Source organism: Anabrus simplex, chromosome 3 (assembly GCF_040414725.1).
Source record: "Anabrus simplex isolate iqAnaSimp1 chromosome 3, ASM4041472v1, whole genome shotgun sequence".
In the NCBI taxonomy this organism is placed as follows: Eukaryota; Metazoa; Arthropoda; class Insecta; order Orthoptera; family Tettigoniidae; genus Anabrus; species Anabrus simplex.
In genome coordinates this window covers 426954349-426979388 of record NC_090267.1, presented here as the reverse complement: position 1 = coordinate 426979388, position 25040 = coordinate 426954349, and the positions used below count along the sequence as shown (strand labels likewise).

Below are 25040 nucleotides of genomic sequence, written 5' to 3'. Positions count from 1 at the left end.
AGCAAGGAAGAGCTTTCTTAAGAAAAGAAATTTGCTCACTTCAAACATTGATATAGATGTTTTTGAAGACTTTCGTGTGGAGCGTGGCATTGTATGGAAGTGAAACATGGGCGATAACTAGCTCAGAAAGAAAGAGAAATAGAAGCTTTTGAAATGTGATGTTACAGAAGAATGCTGAAGGTGGATAGATCGAATCACAAATGAAGAGATACTGAATCGAATTGGCGAGAGGAGATTGATTTGGCAAAATTTGAAGAGAAGAAGAGATAGAATGATAGGACACATCTTAAGACACCCAGGATTTGTTCAGTTGGTTTTTGAAGGAAGTATAGGTGGTAAGAATGGTAGAGGTAGACCAAGGTATGAATATGACAAGCAGATTAGAGCAGATGTAGGATGCAGTAGTTACGTAGAAATGAAAAGGTTAGCACAGGATAGGGTGGCATGGAGGGCTGCATCAAACCAGTCTATGGACTGATGACTCAAACAACAACATGCAATGTTAATATCTCAAGAGGACAGGGAACAAAAGGCAAATGTCACTTTTTCTCGAGTTCAGTATACATGGGAAACTCAAAGAATAGGTTTCCCTAAACACCTGATAATAATGTTTTTCGTAGATTTACTCATGATTACCGATAAACAACGATCATAACACAAAGTAAGCAACAAACACAATTCATGTTATACCACAACTACATAACCTCAGCTTCGCAATACGTGGCAACAAATATGAAGCAAATTAAGCGATGAACATAATTCACACGTTTTTTTTTGTAACTACAACATGACCTATGCTTTGTAATTCGTAGTGAAATACAAAAGAACAACTTTTTATACAGGACAGTAAAGGTTATTATCGAATGAATCAATGCAAAGAACAAGCGAATGGTTATCCAAGAGTCAGTCTCTTTCAACACAAACAAATCGATATCGATGGACTGGGATAAAGTACAAATCTCGTATTCGCAGTCGAAGACTGTAACAATCGGATGAATATAAATCGGAGCAATGTATCGAATATTCGCTGGTGTCACAGCATGCATCGGCAGCTTTCGGAAACTTGTTCTGACGCGAATTTCAGAAAGAAGATCTTGGTACATAAAAACGCAAACTATTATACAAAGGGCACTAGGAAAGTTTTGCAATGTGAGTGAACGCTTTGGACTTTTTCAAAATAATTTCCATCACACTCAATACACTTCTCTATACGTCGAAACCAGTCACTGAACCAACTCTGCCACTTTTCTTCGGTTACATTTTCACACTTTTGATCCCATGCTGCCAGAAGCTCCTCATCCGATGCAAAACGCCGCCCTTTTAGCTTCATCTTCCTTCTGGGAAGAGTGCAAAGTCACATGGGGCAAAATCAGGACTGTATGGAGGGTGATCAAGCAGTCAACCCTGATCTGGTAAGAAAATCCACTGTTACATTAGCACGATGAGCTGGAGCATTGTCGTGATGCAAGAGCCAAGTGTTGAGCCATGACCTTGGACGGAGCTGCTTGAGAGCCTGGATGACCTGAGGCAGACAAGTCTCACTGTACCACTTCACAGTAACTTTCCTTTGTGTTTCTAGCACAACCCGAGTCAGGATGCCCCATTTAGTGAACAATACTGCAATCATCCTTTTCTTCAATGACCTTGACTTTCGCACAGTCACAGGAGTACCATCATCTTCAAACAGCCACACCTTGTTCTGGGATTTTTTTGGGACATCGTAATAATAAAGCCAACTTTCATCACCTGTAACAATGCTATTGACGTTATGCGAAGTCCCATTTTCAAACTGCTTGAGCATTTTTCGGCACCATTTCACTCAATGTGCCCTCTGTTTCTCTGAAAGTGAATGGGGCAACCAAAGGGAACAAACCTTTCTAACATGGAGATGGTCGTGTAGAATTGAATGAATAGCTGCTGCAGGGGTGTGGAGGATCTCTTCTACCTGCCGATATGTCAACCGCCTCTCTTGCTGCAACATTTTCCTCACAGCTTCAATGTTTTTCTCAGTCACCGATTCAGATGGTTGCCCAGAACGTGGATCGTCTTCAACACCAAAATTTCCGCTCTGGAACGCTTTGTACCAGCAGAAAATTGTTGTCCGATTTGGACAGTCTTTCCGCAGCACAGGAGTCATTTCCTCCAGGCACTAGTCAACAGTTAATCCACAAGCAAAATTGTAGCGGATAATTGCGCGATATTCACCTTTAGACCACACTGACATCTTAACTTGCTTTCAATTCCACTGCTTGGTAACAACTGGTGTGAAGGTCGCGCCTTGCTGTCTTCTAGACCGGTTCTCACCCCTCTTTTCATCCCTCACCATAACAGGGGTGTCCAGCCAACCATTTTTGGGGTATTGCAAAACTTTCCTAGTGCCCTTTGTAGTTCATCTGTAAAAACGTAAAAAACACACTGTCTTTCCATAAATTTTACGGACAAACCATAAAAGTTGGCAGGTTTGCTCATGGATTGAAAAAAAGATGTATGCTTGCTTCAACACACTTCGCTCTTTATCTAGCTGCCATGCTATATGGAACACCTACAGACAACCACGGTGTATAGGCCAGGTATCGCTTTGATGGGGGACTGTTCAATTTGGCTAGACTTTGCTCCCAAAAGCTTATAAGATTTCCTCCATTATGGAATTGCAATATGCAGATGACACTGCTGCATCTAATCTCACACCTGAGGAGCTGTAATAGTCCGTCGGTTGTTTCAAGAGTGCTTGCTATCATTTTTGTCGCTCTGTTAATGTTCAGAAAACCAAAGTACTTGCACAGTCTGTAGTTGGGTCAAACCTCCCCATTGCGAATACTCCACCGGAGCAGGTCGACCACTTTTTATATCTAGGAAGTACCCTCTCAACAAAAGCTAACTGCTCACAAGATGTGGATAGGAGAATTGGTGCTGCCCACTCAGCATTTGGACGTTTATCCCATCGTGTCTTCATGAAGCATACCAAGATCATGGTTTACAACACTACTTCACGGTTGTAAAACTTGGAACCTATATAGTCAGGATATCAAAACGTTAGAGCGTTTCCATTTGCAAAAACTTAAATCCATCTTGAACATCAAATGAGAGGACCGTGTCACCAACTTTGCAATTCCTAACCCGACGAGTGCTACACCCGCCTATAGACGGGCTGACGCGGCCGGTTCAGCACTGCTACGCCCGTCTATAGACGGTGCGCGAGAACATTAATTTTTTGAGTTTCCCGGTTCACTCTCGAGTGCCAGTTTGATCTATGACATGTTCTGCCATCTGTTGGGCATTATGTAAAACAAATTCATCACAGATTATAGCTTCAGGAAGTAACTTGCAGAGCTTTTTGTACACGTCTGTGGAGTTCATCTGTGATGTAAGCAAACATGACGGAACAACAATCTAGTTGGCTCCTGCAGCAATGTTATTTCAGATCAAAGAATCTTTCAGTTATTAACTATAGCGGAAAGTGATGATGGAGATGATGATTTTAATGAATTGTTAAGCGATTTTGAAAGTGAGAATGATACAGAGAGTGCCAAAAATATTGTTTGTGAGAGAGAAAAAGAGCCTCCTTCTAAACTAAAGAAGATATGTTTTTGACATTTTTGAGAAGATAACATGGCGAGTTAAGAAGCTATTTTATCACTATTTTCATGGCGGATGGATTGCTTTCCTCCACCAGACTTTCAAGTAACTGTGATTGACTCTGAGAGCCAAGTAGTGTTTTATGACAACCCGAAAATCACTGATTTTTAAAAACTTTGGTGGCAGAGGAGTTGATGCAGATAGTTGAACAAATCGGTATCACAAACAACCAGTAGAAAACTTTTAACTATCACCACATTCCAGGTTTAGAAAATAAAAATATCAACTTATGTACTTCTACGAAGTTACATGTATTAGTTGCCTACAGATTTTAGGAAATACTCTTATTTTGGGCTCTTTACTTTTTATAAAGATAATGTACGCAGGGGCACAAAAGTCTAATTTTGTTTCTCTGAAAATAATATTGAACATAAGTGTACTATTTTCTATTTGCATTTACATTTATAAAGAACCAACATCTGTAACATTTTAAGCTAATCACCCCACTGATAAGTTAAAAATTGACGCTTCTACAAAAAAATTTACATACGAAGGAAAAAACTCAGCACTGACGTACCAAACAGTCAACATGTAACTCAGCAGTTAAAAAGGTTAAGAAAGCACATGCTATAAGCATAGGGGCTACCATCATTGGCCACCGTCTCAAATGGACAGGGCACGTCCGTCGCAGAGTGAAACCAGGCTTCCTCTCCAACTCCTGTATAGTGAGCTCTGCTCTGGCACAAGACTTCATGGAGCCTCTTTGAGATGTTTCAAGGATCAGCTAAAGCATACTACGAAAAGAGTTGGAATTATCACTCAATCCTGGAATACGCTTGCTGAGAATCGTATACTTTGGCACCATACTGTTTCTACATCAGTTACTGTGTTTGAAGGGGAACGACAATGACAAGAGGAGGATAAACAACAAGCACAGAAGCTCTGTCAAGTTCAGCCATGCCCTCCTCCAGCCATTCGATCTAATCTGTGTGGACTGACATGTCAGTGCATGTTTTGTTCCCTATCCACTCTTTTGTTTCCATGGCCTGCCTGCTTCCTCTAGTATGTCAGTGTTTTCTTCTACATCAGACATTATATGTACGTGCTGTATATTTCACTGTACAGATTTACTTCGTTGCCTGAGGTCCTAACCCAACTTAACGACATCATATTATGACAAGAAGATCACAACCATGATTTTTTTTGTTATATGTATTTTAATGTTATAATTATTCCTGCAATATAGTTTTTATCTTATGTACATTGTTTAAAGTATCACATTATCTGTTTAATTTTTATTTTGGCTGAAGATGGCCACTAAGTGGCTGAAACTAGTCCCAAGACTTATGTGATATTATTACTTAATATATTGTATTGAAAAGGTAAAAAAATTGTCAATTTATTTCTTATAATTGCACTTCAATACGGAACAAAAATTAAATTTATAGCTTATAATAAAAAGGCTGAAGAATATGTCTAGTCGGATACGAGTTGCAGCCGACGATGACGATACAGTTAAGTTAGGTGTCACTGTTTGAATAAGAAAACTGAAATGTTTGCCACAGAAACCTCTGGAGTGATACTTATACAGAGAATGAATTTTAACATAGCCGTTTACATAGTATCAGAATTAGAAAAATAACTAACGAGTAGAAGTAAGCCACAGTCATGCCTTTGTCAGTGTTCTGATCTTTTTCACATGATTACTGACAAATGGATCCCTCATGGAGGCTGCAACTATACAACACGTTACAAGTTTTGCTGGAGAAGCAAGAGTTACATTAAATGGAAGCAAATTCTTTCTCCTGTAAGAGAAAAAATGATGTGAAAGAATTTTTAAAAGCACAGAATATGACTATCCGAGAAGATTACAAACGGAGTGCTATAACCAGTATCTGAAACAAGGTCAAGTAGCAAAAACTTGCAGAGTGAAGTGCAGCGCGAGATATGCAGGAAGATGAGTTATATTCTTGTGCGTCCAAGCTTGCCATTGTAGGAGCTGAAAGAAGAACAGAAAAGGGGAGAACGAAGAATGGAAAAACACAGTACAACATTGATCAGTCAAAATATGGTCAGGAGATTCTACTTCAAACCCCGATGGTGAAGATCGTAGCTGAAAGACGAGGCAACACCAGGGCTATGATCGACAGTGGATCGCAGTGATCTTATTTACTAGAGAGAGTTGCTGTGTCCGCTGGACTCAATCCTCAGATACGGAGACCTCAACTCATGCTTTATTTCAAGGTGCTGAAAATGACACGGAGTTTCATTTGACCTACCCACTGAAGATCTGCAGTGTGGATGGGAAATATTGTATTATTCCGGATAGGAAGTTTAACATGTCCTCATTCCTCTTGTAATGCTAGTGTGTTTGTGACATCCCTACTGACGGTGAACTCAAGTATGACCGAACTGTAGAAATTAAGGCACACTTGGTCTCAAAGATCTTACTTACAGAGGACGGTTGCCTGGTTGTACTTCCTCTTAAAACAATAATCACCACCACCACCTCTTACTTATAAGAAATCCCAAGAAGAAATGGAAAGAGCCACACTGGGTTATTTTAAGAAGATTGTTTCTATTGAGAGTGAGGGACACTATGAGGTCTGCTTGCCGAGGGAAAGAAGAAAACTTAGATAGACGTTGCTGAGAAGATATGCAGGTCTATGTCAGTGAAACTGATCAGTGAAAGACAGTATGGTGATTATAAGAGGTATTTAAAGAATAGAAATAAGCAGTGATTGAAGTGGTACCACTCGAAGAAATGCCTCCAGTTATCACACCAGTGCATGTTCAGAAATAATTCCACTACAACCGTAAAGCCAATATTTAATACTTCCAGCAAGAGTAAGGGATTTCCATCTTTAAATGAGTGCCTGGAAAAGGGATCAAATTTACTGGAGCAGAACCCACCAATTTGAACAGAATTTTGCTGTGGGAGAATGAACATAATTTCTGACATCAGGAAGGACTATATTCAAATTTCTGTTGCTCCACCCAAGAGAGACTGTCTCAGGTTTTTGTCGTAGAAGGATTTTGCCAAGGGGATATTAAAGGATTTTAAGCATAGACAGATAGTGTTTGGCCTCAACTGCAGTCTCCTTTTGTTGAGTGCTGTACTTAATCTTATTCTGGAGAAAAGTTCTTCCAGATTAAAGAATAGGTCTGAAACGCTAAGTCTTTCTAAGTTGATAACTGTATTACTTCCCTTGGCAATGATGAGAAATTGATCTAGTTCAATGATGAATCCACAAGACTTCTTGCAGATGCAAACTTTGAACATTGAGGCTGGGAAAGTACCCTTGAAAAACATTGCAGGAGTATTGAAAAGTGTTATTTCTCCATTCTTGACTTGTTGTGGAATCAAGAGAATGACGTTTTGTTCTGTGATGTTTGACAGATAACCGGAATTGGATCCATCACCAGAAGGAAGATCTTATCTTTGGCTCAATAGACTTTTGACCCTGTTGCATTTTCGTTTCCGTTCACTTTACTGCCGGAAGTTGATGAACCGAGTAGTTGGAATCTTGGGATGAGCTGGGATGATCTAATGACTGAACTGATGCAGAAAAAATTCTGCAGCTTTCTGATTTGAAGGTACCAAGATGTATAAGTGTATGTGAAACCAAAGAAACTTATGACCTTCACACCTTCTGTAATGCCAGTCTAAGTACCTATGCTGCCATTATTTTCCTGAAAAGTGGATCAGAAGGATTCTGTTCTGGTGCAGCTTGTCAATGGCGAGGTCGAGAGTTATGCCTCTCAAAGCCTTATCAATGCCAAGGTTAGAACTACCAACGTTCTATATAGGCAACAGTCTGGCAGCCTCCATTCCTGGGTATTACAGGACTGACTCTCCTACACCAATGCAATGAATCAAGAGAAATGATTCATGGGATCCATTTGTCAGTAACCATGTGAAAGAGATCAGAACACATACAAGACATGACGACTGGAGACTTATACTGGTAATCTGAATCCTGCCGACCTCCCATCCCCAGGTTCTGCTGCATGATCTCTCATAGTTTCCTGATGGTCGAAGGGGCTAGAAAGATTAAAGCTGGAAGAAAAGGACTGACCCCAGTTATATGTTATGGAAGATGAAGATGAAATTCAGCAAAAAATAAAAGGTCATCTCCATGGTCAATTACTTCTTCACACCATAACAAAATATGGTATCTTCGAAAGTTCTCCAAATTTACAGACTGTCAGATCTATACTCTGGATGCTACGCTTCTTTCCCAGAACACTACAGCAGATAAGGCGCAAAAGTGATGGCCTCACGGGTGATTAAAAAGAAGAGGCTGAAAGAATACTTCTGAAGCTCATCCAGATAGCAATACTAGAAAAGGCAGAAGGTGAGTATCTAAACACTTTGCACTTTCATCAATCAGGATGGCCTTGTAAGTCTGAAAACAAAAATTATTCGAAGGAAAGACAATGAAAACTTTAAATACCATATTATATTGCCTTCCAAACAAAGAATTATGGAACTTCTGATAAAATAGTATTAAGAAAAGAATATTGGATTTTGAGAGGCAGGAAGACATTTTGTGGAGTGGTAACCAAATATATTGCCTGCAGAAGATTCAAATCAAATAACACAATAACTGAACCTGCACCATTGGCAAAAGGTAGAGTAAACGATGCTTCAGTCTTCAGTTACTGGACCTTGCCAGACCACTTGACCTGAAGGGAGATGAGAAAGTACAGATCGTGTTGTTCACGTGCACGGTCTATCGTGTGTTCATTTGAAGCTGGTTCCGAGCAATTCTACAGATGGAATCCTACAATGATATAGATGTTGATTCCCATAGGGAACCTGAATATTTGTCCCGAAAGAGTAAATTTATCATTCCTGGTTGCCAGCGTTTCGCCCCCATGTGCTATCTTGGGCTTAAGCACACCCACCAAGATGCATGACTAGTGTATATATCAGGGGTGGCCACTAACCTTACTTCTGGGAGCCGCAAATTTAGGAGACAAAAAATTGGGAGCATGTTTAGAAAATGGTTTATAAAATGAAGACACGTTTTTCATTTTATAACAAATGAAGGAACATTTATTTTCTACACTACACAGAACATTATTTTTCAGGTACACATCAAGGAATGAGATTTTACTTTTGAGAAGTGCATTTTTGCTGTTAGTTTTTTGAAATCTGGCTGATAATTGGTAAGCGCAGTTCGCACAAGTTCACTTAAATGTTCATCACTTAGTTCAGATCGATATTTAGATTTAATGAATTTAATAGTTGAGTACAGTGATTCACACACATAAGTAGTCCCAAAGATTGAGATTAGTCTTTTGGCACACTGTTTTTTTAGTGTGTATTTTTCTTCTGGAACATTCTTCCAAAATTCTATGGTAGAAGCGACACTTCGTTTGAGTCCTTTCAGTCCTTCGCCCTCTTGCAGTTCTTGTAGCTCCAACTCTACAGCTGCTGTATCCTTTGTTATTGGTAATGAAACAGGACTGCCATCGTCCACAACATCAACAGAGAAAGGATTTTCCAGGAATGAAAATGAAGGTTTAAGTGATCTCAAATTATTAAATCTGCCATTGATTTCTTCAGCAAGGCCATACATTTTACTCATGTAATCTTCAGTTTCCACCCGAATGTCCGGCTCCATGGCTAAATGGTTAGCGTGTTGGCCTTTGGTCACAGGGGTCGATTCCCGGCAGGGTCGGGAATTTTATCCTTAATTGGTTAATTTCGCTGGCACGGGTGTTGGGTGTATGTGTCGTCTTCATCATCATTTCATCCTCGTCACGACGCGCAGGTCACCTACGGGTGTCAAATCAAAAGACCTGCATCTGGCGAGCCGAACATGTCCTCGGACACTCCCGGCACTAAAAGCCATACGCCATTCCATTTTTTCCACCCGAACGTCAGGAAGGCGTTCAGTAATTTTCTTCAAACATTTGAAGTGAGAAAATATTTCAGTCTGAAGGTCTTTCCCAAAATGCTTCAACTTGCTATGAAAGCCTGGGCCAATTAAGACATATCTTTACAAGGAAGATATTGCTTTGAACGGGAGTGTGTGTCAGTGAGCCAGTGTCGTGAGGTGAAGCCAATCACGTTCACGTATAGGCAGTAAAGATATGTTTAGCGTTTTTAAATGCTGGACCACATCTGTAAAGAAGCCAAATCTAACAACTACTGGGGGTCATTAAGTTCAGGGAATGATTTTCCTTCCACAAACTGTTTGATTGGATCAAGTAATTCAAAAAATCTGTCAAGAACATTGCTTACTGATAGCCATCTTACTAAGCAGTACCAAGATACATCATCAGGAAACTCATCATTGTTCATATCTTCTATAAAAATATGAACTGTCAGTGTGTTTTGGTACATGCGCGAATACAATTCACAATTCTTAGAACTACCTGCATAATATGTGGGTACTGAAAATATTTTGCTGCTAAATGTTCTCTGTGAATGATACAATGTACAGGTAGGAAATCAGGAAATGATGTGTCAGCATTTAACAGCCCAATAAGCCCTTGTTTAGTGCCAGTCATAGATGGTGCACCATCGGTAGCAATGCTGACAATATTATCGATAGGCACTGAGTTTTCCGTAAAACACCATCCAGGGCTTCTTTAATGTCACAACCATGAGTAGTATCCTTCAAAGTAACCAGGTCTAAAAGTTCTTCCACCACCTGCAAGTCCTTTGACACATACCTCACAAATATAGCTAGTTGTGGTTTATCTTTGATATCAGTAGACTCGTCCGGAGCCAGACTTACTGCTGAGCACTCGCTTAGATATTTTGTAAATTATTTAAAATATCCGCACTAATAACAGAAACTCGCCTCTCTATTGTGTGTCTAGCAGTGGGCATTTCGTTGTTCAGTTTCTGCAGTTTCTTATTTTCGGGTTCTAAAACAGAAATAACTTGTGCCATGTTCTTCTTAATAAACTCCCTCTCTGTGTAAGGCTTTTTTGCTTTTGCAATATTAAAAGCCAAGATGAAGCCAGCTTCGGTTTTCAAATCTGCTTCCTTGGTAAAAATTGACATAACCCTACTCTGACCATGAAGTTTTTCCTTTTAGTGATTTCAGTTTGGTTTTCCTTAACTGAGAGCCAACAGGAAAAATCTTTGTTGAAACCGCTGTGGTTAGTGTCACGATGGCGTTTTAGATTACTGGCCTTGAACTGTGACAAAGTTATTTGACACAAAAGACACAAAGGCTTACCGTTTCTTTCTACAAAAATGAATTCTCCCTCCCAGTCGGTATTAAAAGCTTGATTCTCTTCTTCATATTTACGCTTCTTAGACAGCATCGCAACTGTTCGGACACCAAACCACAACTGTACTGAAACAGCACACAACTGCACACAGAAAAGTATCGACACTCGCTACTGCCTATACGTGAACGCGACTGGCTTCACTTCACGACACTGGCTCACTGACACACTCTCCCGCACAAAGTACTATCAAATGGAAGGCGCCGGAACTATCTTCACCTCCCATGTCTTACCACTGACCTACAGCGCCAATAACGTTAAGCCGCACATCACTGCTACTGACTGCCGTCAGCCGCGAGATGTCATTACATTCCATTAATTATATCATTTAATTTGACTCTAAGGTTGGTGTCAAGAGCCGAATGCGGCTCGCGAGCCTCGTTGTGGCCAGCCCTGGTATACATCGTGGAGGCTACTGCATAGGCTACTTGGAGCCACCGGCAGTGCAATGCACTATGAGACACTTTGTCTCATTACCAAAAATTGATGCCTGCTTGGCCATCAGATGATATAGATGTTGATTCCCATAGGGAACCTGAAATACTTGTCCCAAATGAATAAATTTATAATACCAATATTATTATTATTATTATTATTATTATAGTAATAATAAGGGATGTGGCGAACCCATCGCCCAGTGGAAAACCACTGCAATCAGCCACCTGAGTATTGGCAGGAAAACCATAACTATTCGGGTAAGGAGGAAATGCCTGCCCACAGCCCCCGAGAACATCTTGAGGCTCTCCAGGGCTAACAACCTTGGTTGTATTCAGAATGAGCAATCTGATCCAAGCTAAGCTAAAGCTTCTCAAGCATGATGGTAAAACAAAGACATGAAGTTAATACCGCAAGTGGCAACTTTTCAAAGAAATCCACCGTCGCTGATAAGCGACGCATGCATCCCATTTAGATTCTGGGGGGGATGCAACATCATGCTAAAGACAAATCTTGAACAGACACGAAAGCTGAAACCCATACCCATATCTATGACTTTTTTTTTTGGGGGGGGGCAACATTCAACATAAACAGTCTAATATAAACTGTTAAGATGAAACAGCAGACCAATGCCCTCCACAAAAATAAAATCACAGTAATGGCTCTGCAAGAAACTCGCTACATTTGAGTTTGAAGGGTATCAGTTCTTCAAGAGCAAATCCCATAAGAGAGTAATTAAAAACACCCTTATCTTCGGTACAGCTTTTGCTGTCAACACCAGAATCCTTAGCTCAGTCTCAAATTTTGAAGCTGTTAATGATAGGTTATGCCCACTATCCCAGTGTTGTGCAAATAAAACATATGCGCTAGTCAATGCACATGCTCCAACTAATGAACAAAACAAAACAGACCTGGAAGATACAGATTCTGGAACATCCTGGATGCCAGATTAGCGAAAATCCTGAAACACCACGTCAAGATCCTAATGGGTGATTTTAATGCACAGGTAGCACGTGAATGGAAACACAGGAAAGTTGTTGGGCTCTACCCAGCACACAAAAGAACCAACAAGAATGAAGAACGCCTTGTTGAACTATGTGAAAACCATAATCTCCAACTGATGTCAACACACTTTTGTCACTTACCACGGAAACAGACGACATGAAGATGCCCAAACAAAACAATAAGAGAATTCCAAATAGACCCTGTTGCTGTATCTCGAAGTTACAGTCCGGAAATCATGAACATTACCGTAAAAAAGGGAATAAACATAGACTCAGATCACTACATATCAGTAATCAAGTTTCGGCCATCCCTTTCAACAAAAATAAGAACGAACCTACCATAATTCGCTTTGACACAAAAAAGCTCAGAGAAAGAGAATGAATTCAAAGAACTTGCCCAACTAGTGGAAAAAGACTTCAACAGCATGAGAAAGCAGATGATACAAGCTGCAAAAGGAGTGGCCGAAATCAAGAAGAGGAAGAAGCACACGTAGTGAAACAATAACTGCGAGAAGACCTTAGGGGTCGTCTGAATGCCTGGATAAAGTATTACACCTCGAAAAAAGAAGAAGATTGGAAGATGTACAAAACACAACAAGCACAAACGGAAAAAATAATACACATTGAGAAACGCAAGTATGAAAAGGAACTATTGGACAAGATTGAACAAGACTTTCATAGAGGTGAGACCCAATGAATACTTCAGAAATTTTAAAAAGAAGGTACAAGGACACAAGGACACAAGGCACCTTCCCTTTGCTTTCTAAGGAAAGACTCTTTGTCACTTACCAAGGAAACAGACGACATGAAGATGCCCAAACAAAATAGGAGAATTCCAAATAGACCCTGTTACATCATCAAATGAAGAAAACTGCGAAATCTTAGCAAAGTATTAAGTATTTTAACGATCTTCTAAAAGTGGAAAACCAGCCAACCCCATCAAAAACAAACCAGTGAGCCAAAACCTGCCATCTTCTCCAACAAATTGCGATGAAATCAAACGCTACATAAAGAGACTGAAAAATAACAAGGCTCCTGGTGAAGACTCCATGATTGCGGAACTGTGGAAATATGCCCTGGAAGAAGCAATTGACATCCTACACCAAACCATTGTAGATGTATGGGGAAAAGAACAACTACCAGAGGACTGGAAGCTAGCTTTGGTCTATCCTTTACACAAGAAAGGAAATATAAGAGATGTGAACAATTACCATGGAATTTCTCTTCTGTCAGTAGCCTACAAGATCATGTCACTATCCATTCTTGAAAGAATAGAACAGCAAGTTGAACACAAACACAGGGAATACCAAGCAGGTTTTTGTAAAGGCCGATCAAGTGCAGAACAAGTACTTAACCTAAAAACCATAATAAGATACCATATGCTGAGAGGTCGAACCTATGTATCTACATTTGTAGACTTCAGGAAAGCATACGACTCCATTGAGCGTGATGTGTTGCTTAACATCCTTGCAGAAATGGGAGTCGATGAGAAACTGCTGGTGATAATAAGGGCAACATTAACTAATACCAAATCCAAAGTAAAATTCCAAGGATGTCTCTCTGAACCCTTTGAGATCAAGACAGGCATTCGACAGGGAGATGGGCTGTCACCTCTTTTGTTCAACTGTGTACTTGAGAAGGTAATACAGGAGTGGCAAAAGATATTAAAAGAAAGAAACCTTTACAAACCGTTAAGGATTGCGACAAAGAAAAACGGAGTGGAAATAGATTGCTTAGCATTCGCTGATGATATAGCCTAGTCCTGATGACAGAAAATTTTGAAAGTGCAACAGAACAGATCAATGTGTTGAAGGAAGTAGCAGAACAAACAGGTTTATAAATTTCCTTTCAAAAGACAGAAGTAATGTTGAATATCAAAGATGATACGGCACAACTAAACACCAAATATGGAACGACAGACAGTGTTAGTAAATTTAAATACCTTGGGGAATGGGTTCAGCATAATGGACTTGACAAAGAGGCCATAGCAGCAAGAATCAAGAAAATGTAAGTCACTTTCCAAACCACCTGCAACATATACAACAAAAAGTTCTTTTCCCTGAACACAAAAATTCGTCACTACAACACTGTCATCAAACCAGTATCGCTGTATGCATCTGAATGCCTTATCCTGTCCGACAAATGTTTGCTTGCAGATTTAGAGAGGACAGAAAGAAAGATCCTAAACACCATACTTGCCCAAACTACAAAAATGGCATCTACATCAGAAAATCCAGGCAAGAAGTACACTCTAAGATAGAGAAGATCACAGACATAATGCGTAAAGGCAGAGTTCACTTCTATGGTCACAGATGATAAACTTAACTATGATTTGTTTATATGGTTTTGATCCGTATTAACTCAGACTACGGTCATATACAACGGATGATCGACTCTTGATGGACGAAACGTATCTTCAGTATATTTGACTCAAAACCAAAAACGGCAATGCCATGGTATGTTAATGTCAAGAAAGATCTTAAAGAACTGAGCCTACAAGCAGATGCACAAGACTGAAATCTTTTCAGAGCAGCCATCAAGACTTTTGGGACTTTCCGAGTCGAAAAACGGGCAATTGGTGCTAAATGGACAGAAGAACGTCATGCTAAACACAGTGAACTAATGAAGACGATGTGGATCAAGCGAAAAGTGAACAAATGACAGAATGTAAAGTGAGGCTTATCATGGTCCCTAGTTGGCCGATTAGAGAAGTTGAATCAATGAATAATAATTATATGTCCTTAGCAACCATGTCATTTAAATTTGATGCCATCTGCTTGATCGCGCATCAATTTCTATGTTGCATTTTACTCTAGGCCTACTAGAAGGCAGAGTAAACCAAAGCTCTTTTGGGCATCTATGGCTGAGTTTTAATTCATTTTGTCAGGTAAACACGAAATGAGTTACCAAAGATCTTTTACATGCTGACATTGTACAGCATGGAGTGTCGCATGGACTTTCTTTCTGCCCTTCAAGAATCCGACTATCACTGCCGGTTTCAAACCCACTATCTTGGGATATGGAGGCCAACACTTGCCAATTATCCACTTGGACACTTAGAATGGCTTCTTTGAACTATTAAGAGATGTTTACAGTCTTCTGTGATGTGGACAATGTGGTTAACTAGAGACCCCTGACCTATCTATCTGAAGACCCAGATGATTTGGTACCAATGACTCCTGCTACATTCCTGCTAGACAATCTTCCAGCTGCAGTGGCAGACATTCAATCAATCAATCAATCAATCAATCAATCAATGATCTGCATTTAGGGCTGTCACCCAGGAGGCAGATTCCCTATGAACTGTTTACCTAGTCTTAAACATTTTTCAAAGTACAGTACTCAGAAATTTATTGAACATTCCCCTTGATAAATTATTCAATCCCTTATTCCTCATCCTATAAATGGTTATTTACCACATTTTGTCTTCTTTATTTCCAACATTATCATCATATGATCTTTTCTATTTTTAAAAGCTCCGTCCAAGGTTAATCGTCTACGAATGTCATTCCACCCCATCTTTCCAATATATATATATCGTATCGGTGTACAAGTACACAAAGGTTTACAAATAATCCAATGGAAATATCCAAATTTGACAACCATTCCAGAGCACATGGTGTCACTTGGTGTAGAGTCTTCAGACCACCGTCAAATGCACGAAGTGGGCACTCCTGAACAATGTGTTGTATGGTTTGGTCGTCCACTCCACAGTCACAAGCAGCAGATGTACGGAAACCCCATTTCTTTAAGGTGTGACCACACCTCCCTTGACCCGTTCTAATGAAGTTCAGTTTCAACCAGGTTTGAAGTAGTAGTTGGAATCCCTCTACCTTCTTTGTAGGATCTTCAACCAGGTGAGCATTGTTGGGTGGATGTTCGTTCCAACATTGTTGCCACCTGGAGGTCATGTCGAAAGAATTGATACCTTCCAAATCAACCCCCCAGGGTGGCTTGCGTGATTTCAAACATGTTGTTGGTGGATCTTGCAGGGCATCATACAACAGCGAATTCTTATGAGAGGTGGTCTTCTTGAGCTGACCTTACCTACTTTCCTCCTTAGATCTTCAAGAGCAATATTAGCTAGGAGCCACTGTGTGGGAGTAGATCTAACAGTACCAGTGATAACTCTCATAGACTCATTGAGCTGCACATCAACCTTAGTGGTATGAGCGCTGTTTTCCCATACAGGGGCACAATATTCACCAGCAGAATACACATGAGCGAGTACAGCAGAACGTACAGTATTAGCGTCTGCAACCCAGCTGCTTCTGGCAATCTTGCGGAGTAGATTCACTCTTGAGCCAAGTTTCTTTGATAACTTGATGCACTGTTGTTTGAATGCCAAGGATCGATCCAGAGTGATTCTAAGATATATTGGATTGTAGTTATGGGGTACTTCGATTCCGTTAAAAGTCACATGTACCTTCATTTGGGCTTCTTTATTATTTAGATGGAACGCAGTAACCTCAGTCTTGCTTGGGTTGAAGTCTCTATTTGTGGAAGTAATCACTCAGTTTCGCCAGATCACTAGTTAGAACATTCTCACAGTTCATGAAAGCTTTACTCTGGATAATTAATGCTAGGTCGTCTGCATGCTGGATTTTAATGGAATCTGTGTGAGGCATGTCATGGATATATATACAAACAAACTGGGGGCCAGAAATGATCCCTGAGGTAGGCCATTGTTTAGAATCCTCCACCTGCTAGCTTGCCCATTCAGGAACCCCTTAAATGCCTGTCAGAAAGCATGTTGTTCATTAAATGTGCGAACTTTTGACATGGGACGATTTCAATAAATTTGGACATCAAGCCCTCCCTCCATACCGTATCGTAAGCTACTGTAAGATCCAAGAAAACCGCAGCTGATTTCAGACCTCGTTGAAATTCAGCTTCTACTACAGTTGTCAATGTTAAGACCTGATCGCAGCAAATACGATGTTTCCTAAAGCCACCTTGTTCGGTCGGGATGATTTGATCAATGGCCTCTTGAATACGATTTAGAATAAGCCTTTCTAGTAGCTTATAGGTCAATCTTTCCAATGATAATTCAGAACGTATCACTTCAATGAGCAGCTTGTCTTCCTATTCCAAAGTCTTTCCGGTCCTAAGTTTGCAACATTTTGTGTAATATTACTCCTTTGTCAGAAATCACCCAGAACAAATTGTGCTAATTTCCTCTCATTCCTAATTGCATCTCATTCAGTTGTTATATCAAGCAGTCGTGGTGCAGGTCCCATACACTGGAACCATACTCTATCTGCGGTCTTACCAGACACTTATATACTCTCTCTTTCACATCCTTAGTATAACCTATAAATAACCTCATAAACTTTCTTAAAAACCTTGTTAATATGATTACCCCAAAGATCATTCCTACCAAGCGAGCTGGCCATGTGGTTACATTCGGATGACAGTGGGTTCGAACCTCACTGTCTACAGCTCTGAAGATGGTTATCCGTGGTTTCCCATTTTTACACCAGCAATTTTCACACCTTAATTATTGCCACAGTTTCATCCTTCCTGCTCCTAGCCCTTTCCTATCCCATCGCCAGCAGACCTATCTATGTCAGTGCGACATACTGAAACTTATAAAAAAATTAAAAAATGAAGATGATGGAACTCAAGAGGACAAATTGGGGCAAATATTTGTTTATAGGAAGAGAAGTTAGGGATTGGAATAATTTAACTAGGGAGATGTTCGATAAATTTACAACTTCCTCGATATCTTTAAGACCACATGTGATGAGGAATCTGTCACCTGGGTGGCAGCCCTAAATGCATATTAGTGATGACTGATACAGAAATTCCCCCTGACCCAGCTGTGGATGAATGGGGGGACGATTAACTTATATGCTGAACTGATTTAACGATTACAAAGCAATTTATGAAATCTTAAATGTCATTCTGAAACAAAACGTCTAGAGATATCCAGGAAGAACTTGGATAATTCTGAAGGAAAATGGGTGAATTTATATTAGTGAAGAAAGGTCAGAAGGCTTCACAATTATTTGAAGTATTATTATACGGACAAGTAATTCATTTTACTAATGTATAATGCTATCAGTTTACTCATATGCTTTTTGATAGCAATAAAATATCCTCCTCTGTCATTGGCCTAACCATCGTATAACATCGTTCAACATTAGGAGCAATTACTGATTTCAGAAGGTGAAGAGGTACCAATGTACAGTAAGTACAGTCATTTTTAACAGCATGTGCTCCACACAAGGAATTTTCCACAAAGATTTGCTAGAGCTATGCAAAATACCGGTATCGCATTTTAAACATCACCTACAACAGTCGTATTAAAACGAGAATCACGCTTCGCTATTCCGTCAATACTCTAACAAAGTACAAATAATTCAAATGTTATCAAATATTTAAAAAATAAGCATAAGATTCTTGTTCAAGATACTCCCGATATCCTTTAAAAAACATCAAGACATTACCTTAAGTTTATTCTTCGCTTGAATTATATTTGCAGCCGAAACAAACAACTGTAGACATTCAGTACAGCAACAGCTGTAAGGCTGTAATTACTCTCTTCTAGAACTACTTTGTATCAAAACACAATACTTCACAGCGAAAGCGAAACCTACAGCAAGTAGAACCCTAGACTGCTACTGTAAACGAAACTACTACTTCTTCTTCTTCTTCTTGAGGGAAGAAGGGGGTAGGTAGGTTCTAAATGAATATAATAATAATAATTTATTCCATGCGCACAATGTGCAAAGAATTAATATGCATTAATCTTCGTTACCAAATTTCGCCAGTGATTCCGAACGCTATTTAAAACTTAATTAATTTTGCAGACAGAGTCCGTTCGTGTGTCTCGTACGGTGCGGATCGTTCTTTGGTTGCAGTCTGGTGTTTGCCTGCGGTGACAAGTAGTGTGTGACCGTTTGGCGCGTGTGTGTCTGTGTACGCTTTGGTGATGGATACTGATAGTGGAGGAGATGAGGCACCGGATCCCTCATCTAATGCCAATGTTGGTCGTGAAGAAACTGTGCCGATGCAAACCGATTTGATTAATCTCACTTCAAATATGAATTCATTACAGAAGCCTTTACAACCTCAACAGTCTAATGCCGCTCAGCCGCCTCCTCCACCTCCCCCACCTCCTGAAGAGTTGGAGGTTTATCAACAGGCTCATTTTGGCCCATTTATTGTATTTGTTGAATCAACTAAGTCGAAAAATATTGGTGGGCTACATCCCATGGCGCTTGGGCGCTTGTTTTACGATAATGATATTTTTGTGAAAGGTATGACGCCCAAAGGACGAAATAGATTATTGGTGGAATTTAGTTCCGCGATCCACGCTAATTCCTTTCTACGTCATTCAATACTTGCAATTCACTCATTGAAAGCATATATTCCCAGTTCCAATATCTTTCGTGTTGGACTTATACGCGGTGTGGAAAAGAATGTTTCTGATTCTGACATTCTTAAATACCTCAAATCTGATGTTCGGGTCAAATCGGTCAAGCGGCTTAACCGTAAGGTTGTGGAGCCCAGTGGAGTGAACTACGTTCCTACTGGAACGGTTAAGATTGTTTTTCGCTCTCAGACTCTTCCTCAATATGTCTCTTTGTTTCAAGTGCATTTAGAGGTTTACCCTATCATATTTTCCCCGATTATCTGTTCAAAATGTCAGCGATATGGACACACGATTAAAAACTGTAAGGCTAAGTCACCCCGATGTGGGCATTGCGCGTTACATCACCTTACATCAGAGTGTCAGGAAAATATTCGCCGCTGTGTTCACTGTCATCAGGAACATTATACTGGCTCATCAAACTGCTCTACTCATCAACAGCAAACTGCCCTTAAAAAGCTTATGTGTACAGAAAATCTATCCTTTTCCGAGGCGTCTGCTAGAATACCCTCGACCCAATTTGACATGTCCAATAATACCCATCTTTTTCCACCTCTTCCTTCTACTAGTTCCACCTCACCTGTGGAAACCCCGAGGAAACGTAAATTTACTCAGGTGGTTATGAAAGAGCCCCGTCCCATTCCAAAACCTGGTTTCGATAAGTCTGGGTATCTTAATCTCATCCGACCCACTCCAGTGTCTTCACATACCTCGGTCTTTCCATCCACTTCATCTTCATCCTCCCCGTCCTTGATTCCGTCTACGTCCCGTAATTCTCAGTGTTTACCTTCAGCTCCTTCTCAATCATCTAGTTCCCCTGTACTACGCCAAAAGGCGTATCTCCAAAGTGGTATTCATCAACTATTTCTACAACTTATTCAATTATTAGGGGACCAGCCACATGTCGCACATACACTTTATAAGCTTCGTGACTGTGTGCACGCTATGTTCTCTTTAGATGCTACGTATTCTGCAGTGGAATGCTAGGAGTATTCCTTCTAAACGGTATGAGTTACAATTTTTGATAAATGAAATTTCCCCATTCATTATAGCATTACAGGAGACTTGGTTGTCCCCATCCTGTGAGTTTTATTTAAATGGCTTTAATGTAGAACGCTGTGATGGTGCTGGTTACGGTGGTGTTGTTTTATTTATTCACCATAGTTTATCCTATCAACGTCTTCATATCTCGTATTGTCTACCCCATACATTTGTTATTGGTATCTCATATAATCGCCTTTCCATTATTAACCTTTATTGCCCTCCAGATCTTTCTATTTCTCACATTCAATGGTGTCGATTTTTGCAGCAATTTTCTTCTCATACCGAGCTTCTCCTCTTAGGGGACTTCAATCTTCATCATTCTATGTGGGGAAGCAGTAGTGATAATTCCCTGGGTTCTTATTTCCTCACTGCCTCCCAATTGCATGACTTTGTCATTTTAAACGATGGTTCTCCCACGCGCCTCCCTACCCCCGGCTCTCCTCCCAGTGCTGTGGATTTATCATTATGTCGTCCTGCAATGGCTTCGATTGTAACTTGGCACCGTCTTACTGATACACATTCTAGCGACCATTTCCCTATTATTCTTACGTATGGTCTTGGTAGGTTTCCTAGTTCTTCTTCCGCTCCTACATGTATCAGTAATGTTCGCTCCCTCCGTAACTTTGATAGAGTATCTTTTATTTCTTATATTACCCATCGTATTGAGCTTATTTCGGATACTATTTTGTCTTTTTCTACTCTCTTTCAATTTATACAAGATTATCTCGATCTTTATCATCCCTATAAACCTATTTCTTCCCACTCTGCTCGCCCCTATTCCTTTTTACGATGGTGGGACTCAGAGTGCCATAATCTGGTTCTTAAACGACGCCGCTTATTCCGGATATATAGGAAAACATTAGCCCCCCACCATTATTTCCGTCTTAAACAACATATTGCTTATACTAGACGAGTTTTTCTTTCTAAACGCCGTGCTGCATGGCGATCCTTTATTTCCTCATATTTCGTCTTCTCACTTATGGAGTGCAATTCGTTCCCTTACCCGAGCTTCTCAATACATTCCACCCTCTGTCACCCCTCCACAGATTCTATCTATCTTTCTCAACTCCCTCACTCCTGATTATGTCGTGCCCGACTTTACTATCCCCCTGTCTCCATGCTCTTCCCGCTTTTCTGTATTACTCCAACCTATACACCTTTCTGAACTTGAGGCCACCTTGTGTAATGCAAAGAGTTCGTCTCCGGGCCCTGATTATATATCATATGATATGCTCCAGATTCTCCCTCTACGTGCTAAACAAGCTCTATTAGCTCTCTATAATAATATCCTTCTCACTACTTCTGTTCCTACCTCTTGGAATGATTTTTTTTAGTGCCTATCCCCAAACCTGGTCAACTTCAAACCGATGCTAACGGCTTTCGAGGGATTGTCCTTGGTTCGTGTATCCGCAAGACGTTTTTAAAAATTTTCCTTCAACGAATCCTGTGGTCTCTTGAATATTATAATTTGGTTCCCAAATATCAATTCGCCTACTTTAAAGGTCGTTGTGGTCAAGATGCTATTAACATTTTACTTATCGATATTTTATTAGCGCAAATTCGTAAGGATTGTCTTATTGCTATTTTTTTGGACATACGAGGAGCCTTTGACTCCATCCCACTTCATCTTCTCTGGACTAATCTTGCACAGAAAGGTTTTCCTGCTCATTTTCTCCACATCTAGCGTAATTTGTTTACGTATCGGAAACTTTCACTTAAATCTGCTTATTCTTCTCTTCCTTGTCGTCTGTCATCTGTCGGTGTTCCTCAGGGAGACATTTTAAGTGGTCTGCTTTTCGCCCTGTATATGAGTAATCTTGAACAATTGGTTACCCAAAAAGCTCGCATTCTCTTTTATGCTGATGATATAGTTCTTTATTACTCTCATAGTAATGTCGATGTGTGTCGTCACCATATATATCAGCTAATGGAGCAAGTCATTACATGGCTTACTTTCCATGGTCTTCAACTTTCTACCTCCAAATGCTGTGCAATGCTTTTTACCTCTAAGCGTAGGTTTAACTCTGAGCCACTTGTTTTCGATTCTCATGTCATTCCTCTTTGTTCCTCCCATAAATACCTTGGTGTTATGCTAGACCGCTCGTTATCTTGGAAACATCATATTACTCAGTTACGTAATTCTTCTGATACGTATATTAAAATTCTCCAAGTGGTTACTAGACGATCATTGGGTGCTGACCCTGGCACAGCTCAGTTGTTATATTCCGCTACTATTCGCTCTAGACTCGACTACTGTGCGCATGTTATAGATACTGCGTCGGATTCTGTTCTTAACCACTTAAATACTTTACAATTTAAAGTCCTGAGAACTTGTGTTAGAGCATTGTTGTCTACACCTACTAATGCTCTCCTTGTCGAGACCGGTGAGCTCCCTCTTCCCATTCGCCGTAAAATGATAACATCTAAATATTTACTTAAAAGATTTGCTCTGGCTCAACACCCATTGCTTCCTAAATTGCAGTTATTAGATGAATATTCTCTTCGTTCACAGGCCCGCCGTCGTAAGATGCCTGCTTTGTTGTATGCATATCAATTTCTTCTTTCCTATAAAAACACTATCTTACGCACTGCTTCTTCCCCCGTTTATTCAGTAAATTTTGATTGTTTATTTTTTGTCCCTTCTATCATTATCTCCCCTACATCTTCTTTTTCCTCTTCTATTCCTGGTTCTTCGTTGACTGGCCCTCCTTTTAAGAAGCTACGTCTTGCTCTAAGTGATTCTGGCGTCCACATATATACAGACGGCTCAAAAAACTCTTCTGGCGTTGGAGCAGCGTTCTATATTGTCAATACCAATGTTGCTGAACTCTATCGTTTACCCAGTGACTTTTCTATCTACACTGCGGAAATTTTTGCTATTCGTCAAGCTCTCATGTACATTAAGCATCATTCTATACCTAACGCAGTTATTTATACGGATTCCCTCAGTGCAGTTCAGTCGCTCAAGTCATCTCATCTTTCTTTTAACTGGTATTTGTATCATGTTAAAAGTCTCATTTATACTATGCATCAATCTGGGGTGGTTCTCACTTTTGTCTGGGTCCCTAGTCATATAGGTATCTATGGGAATGAACAGGCGGATTTATTCGCTAAGCGAGCTGTTCGTGATGGCAAATCCCTACTTCAACTTGCTGTTCCTCTACCCGATTTTTATCCAGTTCTTAAACATTATGCTTATGGTCAGTGGCAAGAAGATTGGACTAGATCAGCTTCTTATAAAGGTCGCTATTATTACAATATTCAGCCTTGTATTCCTCCCTATCCTTGGTATTTGAAGGGTAACTATTCTCGCCGTCACATTACCAACATTATTCGTCTTCGCTTTAACCATGCTCATACTCCTCTGTATAAACATCGTTTTAACCTCTCCCCCCACTCCTCCTGTCTATGTGGTACTCTGAGTGCTGATGCAAATCATTTATTATTCCAATGCCCTGTGTATGATTCTTTTCGTCCGGCTTTTATTTCTCGTCTTCTCAGTCTTCAGAAAGCTCTCCCCACCAATGTCTCCTGCTTGCTTACCGATATGTCTCCTGCTCTAATACATGCTATCAATCAATATTTGGATGACTCTCATCTTCATTTGTAAATTACTGTCTGTTTATTGTTTGCACCGTTACATACTCCTGCTTCCACTGTTTTTTGCTTCTACGCACTTCCTTTGTTATGTTTCGCGTTACTTAAGATGTGTACATAGACCTGATCCTCAACTGTTCTTGAGACCTTCGTAGTGAAATTCATTGCGTGTGACCTTCGTAGTGGACTAATTGCGTGTGATTTCGTATTATAAGTGTAATATCACGATAATAAGTGTAGTGGCTGGGTGAAATAATAGAGCCCATAACCTCTCCGACAACAACAACAACAACAAAAAACTTAATCATAGTAGGTACCTAGTACAGTGTGCAACCCATCTTGAACAAACAGAGTTCAAACCTCGTTCATGATAATGCTTTATATTACATAGATTAAAATAGAACCCATGAACGGAGAACCTTGTCAGCAAGTGCCGCAGTTTATATCAACCTTGAACCCATTCGCGATTTAGCACGGCATCGATAGAGTAGGACCTTCCCAGACGTCAGTTTTCTTCGATCGTAGGACTCGAAGTAGATGTACAAAGGAGTTGTGCTACAAGTAACAACTGTAACCTTAGTTCCTCCAAATAAAATCCCTCACTGGATAGCTCATACATGAGACGGGAAGGAGGATATTTGGAGTAGCAGAGAGCCCGTTTCAAGTAAATCGCCTACAACTTCTCGATTTTTTCTAGCTGTTTCATACTCAAATGTACCCAAATGTTTTTCAAGCCATATGTTACTATG

The 25040-nt window shown here is 40.1% G+C and overlaps 1 protein-coding gene across 1 annotated transcript in view; it reads right to left on the bottom strand.

Annotated features, from left to right (window-relative positions):
* Positions 1-18893, bottom strand: part of LOC136866453 (gamma-butyrobetaine dioxygenase) — a 287824-nt gene extending 268931 nt beyond the window's left edge. The window contains exon 1 of the mRNA XM_067143410.2: positions 18725-18893. The gene's annotated coding sequence lies outside the window, so the exon portion shown is untranslated. The remainder of the gene's footprint in view (positions 1-18724) is intronic.
* Positions 18894-25040: the final 6147 nt, after the last annotated feature.